The following is a 9,535-nucleotide window of genomic DNA, read 5'->3' as shown; positions in this document are numbered from 1 at the left end:
CTTTAAGGCTCGGCGAAAGCCTATCAAGGAGGGAGCATGTCGAAGATCAAGGGGAAGAGAGTTCCAGAGGGTGGGGGCCACAACCGAGAAAGCCCTCTCTCTGGTCCGCACCAGCCTAGCTGTTTTGACCGGTGGGACCGAGAGAAGGTCCTGTGAGGCTGATCTTGTCAGGCGGCATAGTTGGTGATTCTGGAGGCGTTCCTTCAGATAAACTGGACCGAAACCATATAGGGTTTTAAAGGTCAGCACCAACACCTTGAATTGAGCCCGGTAGACAACTGGTAACCAGTGGAGATCTATTAACACTGGGGTGATAAGATCACAGCGACGGCTATGCTTAATCAAGCGCGCCGCCGCATTTTGTACCAGCTGTAATTTCCGGACTGTCTTCAAGGGTAACCCCACATAGAGCACATTACAGTAGTCTAAGCGAGAGGAGACCAGGGCATGTATTACCCGTGGGAGCAGATGAACAGGAAGGTAGGGTCGCAGTCTCTGTATCAGATGCAATTGATACCAAGCTGCTCGGCTCACGGCTGAAACCTGAGCCTCCATAGACAGCTGGGAGTCAAGAATGACCCCGAGGCTGCGGACCTGGTCATTCAGGGGTAAACTCACCCCATTAAGCACCAGGTCTGTAATTCCCAACCTCTTTTTGTCTCCCACGAGCATCACCTTTGTCTCATCGGGGTTTAGCTTCAGCCTATTCTCTCCCATCCATCCACTTACGGATTCCAGGCACTTGGACATGGTATCCACAGCCAACTCTGGTGAGGATTTAAATGAGAGATAGAGCTGAGTGTCATCCGCATATTGGTGACACTGCAGCCCAAAACTCCTGATGATGGCCCCCATCAATGAGGTTTCACATAGATGTTGAACAGCATGGGGGAGAGGATAGAACCCTGTGGTACTCCACAATTAAGAGGCCAAGGGTCTGAAACCTCATCCCCCAATGCCACCCATTGGTGCCTATCTGAGAGATAGGAACGGAACCACTGTAAAACAGTGCCCCCTATTCCTAATCCCTCTAGGCAATTTAAAAGGATACCGTGGTCGACGGTATCGAAAGCCGCTGAGAGATCCAGGAGGACGAGGAAGATATATTCTCCCCTATCCAACGCCCTCCTCATATCATCCACCAGGGCGACCAAGGCTGTTTCAGTTCCATGCCCAGTCCTGAAGCCCGATTGGAATGGATCTAAATAATCCGCTTCCTCCAAGTGTGTCTGTAACTGTTTAGCCACCACTCTCTCAATCACCTTGCCCAAAAATGGTAAATTAGAGACTGGGCAAAAGTTATTCAACTCTTGGGGATCCAAGGAGGGTTTTTTTAAGATGGGCTTTATCACCGCCTCCTTGAGGGCTAATGGCATTGCACCCTCTCTCAAGGATGCATTTACCACTGCCTTGATCCCTTCGCTCAGCCTCTCTTTGCAACTCATAATGAGCCATGATGGGCAAGGATCAACCAGACAAGTGGTTGGCTTCACAGTACTGAGCACCTTGTCCACTTCCTCAGTGGGAAGAGGCTGAAACCAATCCCATCGGACCGGAATGCAACTGGCCGACTCTGGCCTGCTTCCTGTATCCACGGCAAATGGAATCATGCTCTTCAGATGCTCGATTTTATAAGTGTTTAGCAAAAGTATCACAGGAGACTTTAGAATGCTCCATGGGTTCCTGAGCAACTGGACCGACCAGGCTTCGGACCACTTGGAACAATCTCCTGGGACAGCACTCTGCCGACGCAATAGAGGCAGCAAAGAATTCTATCTTTGCTGCCTTTGTTGCCACCTGGTAGGCAGCTATTGCTGCTCTAACCAGTGTCTGGTCGTCTTCAGTGCGAGACTTCTGCCACCGGCGCTCAAGTCGTCTCACCTCCTGTCTCAGACCCCGCAGCCGTGGTGTATACCAGGGCGCTGTCTGAGCTCTATTCAGGGGGAGAGGACGATTCGGAGCCACCCGGTCCACTGCCCTAGTGATCTCCTTATTCCACTCCTAAGCCTCTTCTTGAGTATTTAGAGGTTAATTGCAAAATACTAGATTAATTTCCCGATGGCTTCAACCCCCCCCCCGTTCAGATGAAACTACTTTATAATGGACCTAAAACTGACTTTAAAATTAAAACAAGACCTAATATGGAGAGTAGTGATGATTGTTTCTAGGATTTCAAAGGAGAGGATCTCAGGAGAGTCTTCAGATACTGGGTCAATGATACGTATTTTCACTAAATGAAAGGAAAATGTAGAAAATAATGGTGCTAATCGAATTCTTGGCTAATAGGATGGTGGGAAGTACCGCAAATGCCTATGAGGATAGAATGAAATGAACTCACTTTCTTGATAGGATTAGGGGAAGAAATTAGCTGAAATCAATCAAATCTGAAGTCAGAATGACAAATGCACAGATGTTGCATGGGAAGGGATAATCAAATGTGCACACATGACTAGGAAAGGGCTAATTTAGGATTGTGGCAGCACAAGAGGCCTTGGAGGTCACAGCTAATCACCAGCAGCCCTCTTGCATTGAGGACTCTGCTCTGTTGTGCTGAATGCCAAGGCATTCTCATGTGAAAGTGATGAGCATAAGACAAAGCCACAGTGGAACAGACAAACAGGCCATCTAGCTCAGTTAGTGGCTAGAACATTTTCCTCCCCTACAAAAGAGGCTTCCATTCTTTTCATAGGGCACTTTAGGCTGCCATCCAACCTCCTGGATGGCTGTGGTGGGGCTTGATGAAGTGCCACGGCCACCTCTGTATCCATGACCCACGACGATGCCTCTTTGCTGGGCCAAGCTGGCACAGTGAAGAAGCCCAGATGGACCCCATTTCCATCACATAGGAACAAAGGAAGGTGCCTTATAATGAGTCAGACCTTTGGTCCATCTAGCTCAGTATTGTCTGCACCATTGTTCTTCAACCTTGGGTCCCCAGATGTTGAACTACAAATCCCATCAACCCCAGCCAGTTTAACCAATGGCCAAGGATGATGGGAGTTGTAGTTCAACAACATCTGGGGACCCAAGGTTGAAGATCAGTGGGTTCTCCAGGGTTTCAGCCAGGGGTCTTTCCCAGCCCTATCTGCAGAGCTTGGAAAAGTTACTTTTTTGAACTACAACTCCCATCTGCCCCAGCCAGCATGGCCACTGGATTGGGCTGATGGGCGTTATAGTTCAAAAAAGTAACTTTTCCAAGCTCTGCCCATCTGTAGATACCAGGTATTGAACCTGGGACCTTCTGCATACCAAACAGATGCTCTACCACTGAGCTATGACCCTGCCCAACATGATGGCAGCATGATGGCTATTGCCAGTGGGGATACCAAGGTCAGTACCTCTTACCTGTTGTTTGTCCAGGTACATTGGGATCTCCTCACCAATTAAGGGGTTTCCTCACCAATGGTGGAGCTCCCCTGCCAGTGGAAACTAGTGGAGATGGATAGAGTTGGGCAGAGGGACACCTCCAGCCAATCCAAACCCCCTGCAGCATGGTGGATCAGGAGTTTGAATTGCTCTGTCTGAATTTCAGTAGGTGTGAGGTTGAGCTTACCTTATTGTGAGATGGGCATGGATAGTGTCTGCATATATTTTCTTTCCATCAAACTTTTTTTCCAGCAACCTCCATCCTCCCCAGCTGCTGTTTCCTGATCCTGCTAAAAGACGAGAGGAGGGATTGTCTCTGCTTTTCATGATTATAAGGCCTATAAAGTCTATAATAGGGTTATGCAAAATATTGTCAATAGTTGGGACACAAATAATGATTTCACTCTGTGCATGTGTGTGTGTGTGTGAGAGAGAGAGAGAGAGAGAGAGAGAGAGAGAGATGGACAGACAGATTTTCTCCAGAAACGTCTGACTGAGAAAACCGTCACTTTTTAAAAAAAATGTTCTTCTTGATTCCGTCACATAGATAATCCCAGCCAGTCAGGAATCCTGTAGTGAATGGGATCACATCAGGAAACTACATAGCCAGATTTGAATATACAATAGTACAATAAGGAGGGAAAAAACTCTAACTGAAGGTGGAGGGAGAAGAAATGAGTAGGAAAAGTTTTCCAGACATTGACAAAAAAGGGGCTGATGCTGTTTAACACCATTGCAAATGTTCCCCCACAGAGTCAATACTTTTAGCTCTGCCCTACTCCAGATTAATATATCAGAGGTTACAATAGTGTATGAAGGTCCTAACCTCATACACTATCCCATTTCAAGAGCACTTTAGAAAAATGGAATGCAGCCCAAACAGAGAGATGACATTTCAGAATTGATCAGATATGTTCAAATACCCCATCTCCACTCCTGAATGAGTTTTTGAGAGACAAAGTACTTTTAAGTCAGACATTGCTGGCCCTCTGCCATTCCCCAACCTCCCACCTGTACTTTTTATGAGCATCACTCCATCTGACTCCAAGGTACAATGCCACACCATTTTTGGTAGATTTTGTACCCAAAGGGAAATGAAGAAACCTTTGTCTCAGCCCTTTGCTTGGCTTGAAAGGTCCTTGCGCATATTCACAATCTTTTCAAACATGGAGAGGAAAGTCAATCTATATTTGAAGGAAAGGGATGCCTGCTCAGACCTCTTCTGTGCAACCTTCGCTGTAAGCCATCTTCTGAACTCCCTGTCTCATCAATTGCTTGAACCAGCTTAAGAGCAGAGATGTGGTGACATTTCATTGTCTTTTCAGGAAAGATCACTGTGCTTTCTTGTGAACTTGGAATAGTTAATGGAAGCCCAGAGGGTGCTTCAACTGAAGGTTGGGCTTTGTTTTGGATGTTGTTGATCACAAGCTGAATATGAGCCAACAATGTGATGCGGCTGCAAAAAAGCAAATGCTGTTTTAGGCTGCATTAACAGAAATATAGTTTCCAAATCGCATGAAGCACTAGTTCCCCTCTATTTGGCACTGGTTAGGCCTCATCCTGAGTACTGTGTCCAATTCTGGACACCGCACTTTAAGAAGGATGAAGACAAACTGAAACAGAGGAGGTCAACAAGGATGATCAAGGGACTGGAAACAAAGCCCTATGAGGAGAGACTGAAAGTACTGGGAGTATTTCGCCTTGGACAGAGAAAACTGAGGGGAAATAGGATAAGCACTCTTCAAGTACAGGAAAGGTTGTCACACAGAGGTGGGCCAGGATCTCTTCTCGATCATCTCAGAGTGCAGGACACAGAATAATAGGCTCAAGTTACAGGAATCCAGATTTAAGAACATAAGAACATAAGAAGAACATAAGAAGAGCCTGCTGGATCAGGCCAGTGGCCCATCTAGTCCAGCATCCTGTTCTCACAGTGGCCAACCAGGTGCCTGGGGGAAGCCCGCAAGCAGGACCCGAGTGCAAGAACACTCTCCCCTCCTGAGGCTTCCGGCAACTGGTTTTCAGAAGCATGCTGCCTCTGACTAGGGTGGCAGAGCACAGCCATCACGGCTAGTAGCCATGGACTGAACATCAGGAAAAACTTCCTAACTGTTAAAGTGGTATGACCAATGACCTAGGGAGGTGGTGGGTGCTCTAACACTGGAGGCATTCAAGAGGCAGCTGGACAGCTACCTGTTGGGTATGCTTTAAGTTGGATTCTTGCATTGAGCACGGGGTTGGACTCCATGGCCTTATAGGTTCCTTCCAACTCTATGATTCTATGATTTTGTGATTCTGTGGCACTGTCTGAGTTGGGCTGTGGGCAGGAGTGTGAGGTGAGCTGAGAGCCCAGAACTAGGAGGCAAGGGCCAAGTTGTCAGGACCAAAGAGTAAGTTAGGATCAAAGGACAAACCAGAAGGCAGGACTAAAGGATGAAGCAGGAGGTAGGACTGAGGAGCAAACCAGAAGGCAAGGAAGCAGGGTTGAGAGGCAAGCCAGAAGACAGGACCAAAGGACAACCAAAGAATAAAGGAACATGCCAGAGCTCAGGAAGACCCTGTTGGTCAAGCAGGAGTCAATTCAAGCAGAAAGGCATGCCCTTTCCTGACTAGGAAGATCCAATGCTCAGTGAGTGGGTAGAGTCAGTCCAAGGCTTGAAGGCCCTTCACTGAGATGCCACCTTCATCGGCCCATCACATGAGGTCCAGTGGTTCACCACATGATGGTCAAATCCACAGATTCCATCAGTTCCTTCCTGGTTGATTCCCAATTACAGAAGATGTGCACAACACATCTAGACATCTATGGGGCAGATCATACCAAAGATTTTCACTAGTCTTGTTGAAATAAGTTTTTGCTCCCATCAAAAATCCATTGAATTTTTCACCAAGCAGGTATGGCCATTCACCTTGAAATGTCACTTTAGGTAAGTAATACATATGTTATGGGCCAAGTATCTCTGGGGGGTGTCCTATGGATATGAAGTTTCAAGAAGGAATAAGATCCCGAGGCAGGTGAGGTTTCCTCCTCCACAACCAAGGTCTGGGTAGACTGAAGGTTCCTCACAATGATCCTTCATTGAATCTGTGGTTGGGTGCGAGCGTTCCATCACTGCCCCATCTCCCAATGTGATTTGGGATGAAGGGAGTTCAGAAAGGATTTGTGCTATTCTATCTGTCTGAAATATTTATAAACCACTTTTCCAAATAAGGGGGGAAAACCTTCAATATGAAACACATTATAAACATATTCTTCTCACAGAGCTACAATTCCAAGTGTTTTCTGGGAAGAGGGATTGACTATTAAACCACTCAGGGAATTGTTAAACTGACTGTTAACTGTTAAACCAGAGTTTGGAAAAGTTACTTTTTTGAACTACAACTCCCATCAGCCCCAGCCAGCATGGCCACTGGATTGGGCTGATGGGAGTTGTAGTTCAAAAAAAAACATTTCCAAGCTCTGTGTTAAACCACTCTATAAGAAGAACAGGAATGTCCTCTCAATACCCTTCATAAACTACACTTCCCAGGTTTCTTTGGGGGAAGCCATGACTGTTTAAAGTGGAATAATAGTGGAATAAAAGTATAGTATGAATGTGGTCTGTATCCCAGATGCCAATGTAAAGACAGCAACTGGAGTTTTAGAGCAATCTTGAAATAAGGATATTTGGCTATAGGCTAGGGAACCTTTGGCCCTCCAGATGTTGCTGAACTACAACTCCCATCAGTCCCAGCCATCATTGACAATAGTCAAAAGCCTGATGGGAGTGGCAGTCCAACAACACCTCAAGGGCCAAAGTTTCTCCACCCCAGGTCAACAGGAAGTCTGACTCCATGTAGAAATCCATCTACCTAAGTAATAATAATAATGAAACTTTATTTTTACCCCGCCCTTTTCCAATAGGACTCAGAGCGGCTTACAACTAAAAACAGCATCATTAAAACATACAGAGTATATTATTAAAAAGAATTAAACTATGAGAGGAATTAAAACTATAGAATATAGGTTAAAACAGCGAACATAATAATTATTATTTATTATTATTACTTAAGTACATTTTTCTTTACTTGTTAAGTTTTCTAAAAGACATTTTCCCCAGACCTATAAGAGTGGTGAATTTTCAACCCTAAGTTCCCAATAATATTAAGTTACCTTTCTGTTTGGTGGATCCAAACAATCTAAGCTCCAGACCCTAAATTTCCAGTGAAATCCAGGTCCACTCAGAAATAAGGCCCCATTGAGTTCAATGGGGCTTACTCCCAGGAATGTGGGTAGAGGATTGCAGCCTGAAAGTTTTGGCTGTTGTTCTTGTCTTTAAAAGACAAGAACTCTTTAAAATTCTATGATAAAGAAGTAATAAATAGCTTGAGTGGAAGAGGGCAAAGATGATGTCGTATTACGGTAGATGCACACACTCAAAATGACAGCCAAAACTGAAAAAAAAATTACAAGTAACTTTGGATGTGCATCAACTTGTAAAAACAGATTGTCAGTGTCAAAGTCTGCCTGGAAGCAATTGTGCCTTGGGAGGGGAGAGCTGACAGATGATAAATTGATAGTTGGTCCATATGTTATGTTCCCCCATGGGGATGGCAGTTTTGCACCCCTCAAATGTACCATAAAGCAGAGGTGACCGTGTAAGCTGAATTCATCAGAGAGTGAGTTAAACCCCCTCCACTAATGTGGATGAAGAAAGTGGCTGCATGGTGGACGCAACTCACATGGCAAGGAGCTAAGAGGTTTTTTTTTCCTTTTCCCATCCTGCAATGTGTCCCCCCCCCCCCGTGCCTCAGATTCCATTCCAATAGTCTTTAATTTTACTTGGAGAATTTCTGAAACTAATCTCAAAATTGGCATGTTTGCCCATTTCTTCTCCTTATATCTTTTTATAGGAGGGGTAGCCAATGTGGTGTCCTCTAGATTGGGATGATATGAGTTGTGGTCAACATCATCCAGAGGGCACTACACTAGTTACCCCTGTTCAACAGGTTACTGATGGCTTCCAGCACATATTCATATTAACATTGCAATGCTGTGTGTGTTCACTCAGAAGGAGTTTCTGTTGCATCCAACAGGGATTGTGAAAGGAGTCCCTCACCTCTTCAGGGGGACATCTTGGAAGGCTTCCTCCTTCACTAGGGTGGAACAAATACACACGCAAGCTAAAGAATGGGAAGGAATGTTCATAACCATTAAGAACATAAGAACATAGGAAGAGCCTGCTGGATCAGGCCAGTGGCCCATCTAGTCCAGCATCCTGTTCTCACAGTGGCCAACCAGGTGCCTGGGGGAAGCCCGCAAGCAGGACCCGAGTGCAAGAACACTCTCCCCTCCTGAGGCTTCCGGCAACTGGTTTTCAGAAGCATGCTGCCTCTGACGAGGGTGGCAGAGCACAGCCATCATGGCTAGTAGCCATTGATAGCCCTGTCCTCCATGAATTTGTCTAATCTTCTTTTAAAGCCACCCAAGCTGGTGGCCATTATTACGTCTTGTGGGAGCAAATTCCATAGTTTAACTGTGCGCTGAGTAAAGAAGTACTTCCTTTTGTCTGTCCTGAATCTTCCAACAAACCATTCTTTATGGGAGGGATGGGGAGCCTACAGTCTTTCTGATGTTGCTGAACTACAACTCCCATCATCCCTGACCACTAGCCATGCTGGCTGGGGCAGATGGCAGACTGGAATCCAACAACATCTTTTCAGTGCCTGCTTAAAACTTTTTTGTTTAGGCAAGCTTATCCAGATGCAGAGAAGGTGATGTGTTTTAACTTTTTTTTTGGTCTGTTGCTATTTTAAAAATGTTTTTCTTTTTAACTGTTTTATTGATAATTTTAATGTATTCTGTAAACCATTGAGGTTTCTTTTACAATTAAGCAGTATATACATTTTAATAAATAAAATAAAATAAACCTGAGTTCGTCATCCCTGCCTTATAATAATAATAACAATAATAATAATAAACTTTAATTTATAGGCCGCCTATCTAGCCGATGGCCACTCTAGGCGGCTTACAATAAAACATGGTAAAATACATAAACAATAAACAATATAGCCAGTACAGTAAATATAAAATTACAGTGTTTAGTAGATTGTTTTTACAGTGCTAGGACTAGTTCACCTTGGAAGTCTCAAAGGTCGTAAAGGCCTGATGGAATAGCCAAGTTTTCAG

General features: G+C 45.0%; 1 non-coding gene across 1 annotated transcript; it reads right to left on the bottom strand.

Moving 5' to 3' along the window:
- Positions 1-3,210: 3,210 nt before the first annotated feature.
- Positions 3,211-3,279, bottom strand: TRNAT-GGU (transfer RNA threonine (anticodon GGU)). The gene has a single exon. It is a non-coding gene; the product is annotated as a tRNA-Thr (tRNA).
- Between the last annotated feature and the right edge of the window lie 6,256 nt (positions 3,280-9,535).

Source organism: Rhineura floridana, chromosome 9 (genome assembly GCF_030035675.1).
Source record: "Rhineura floridana isolate rRhiFlo1 chromosome 9, rRhiFlo1.hap2, whole genome shotgun sequence".
Lineage (NCBI taxonomy): Eukaryota > Metazoa > Chordata > Lepidosauria > Squamata > Rhineuridae > Rhineura > Rhineura floridana.
This window is presented reverse-complemented; position numbering and strand designations above follow the sequence as displayed.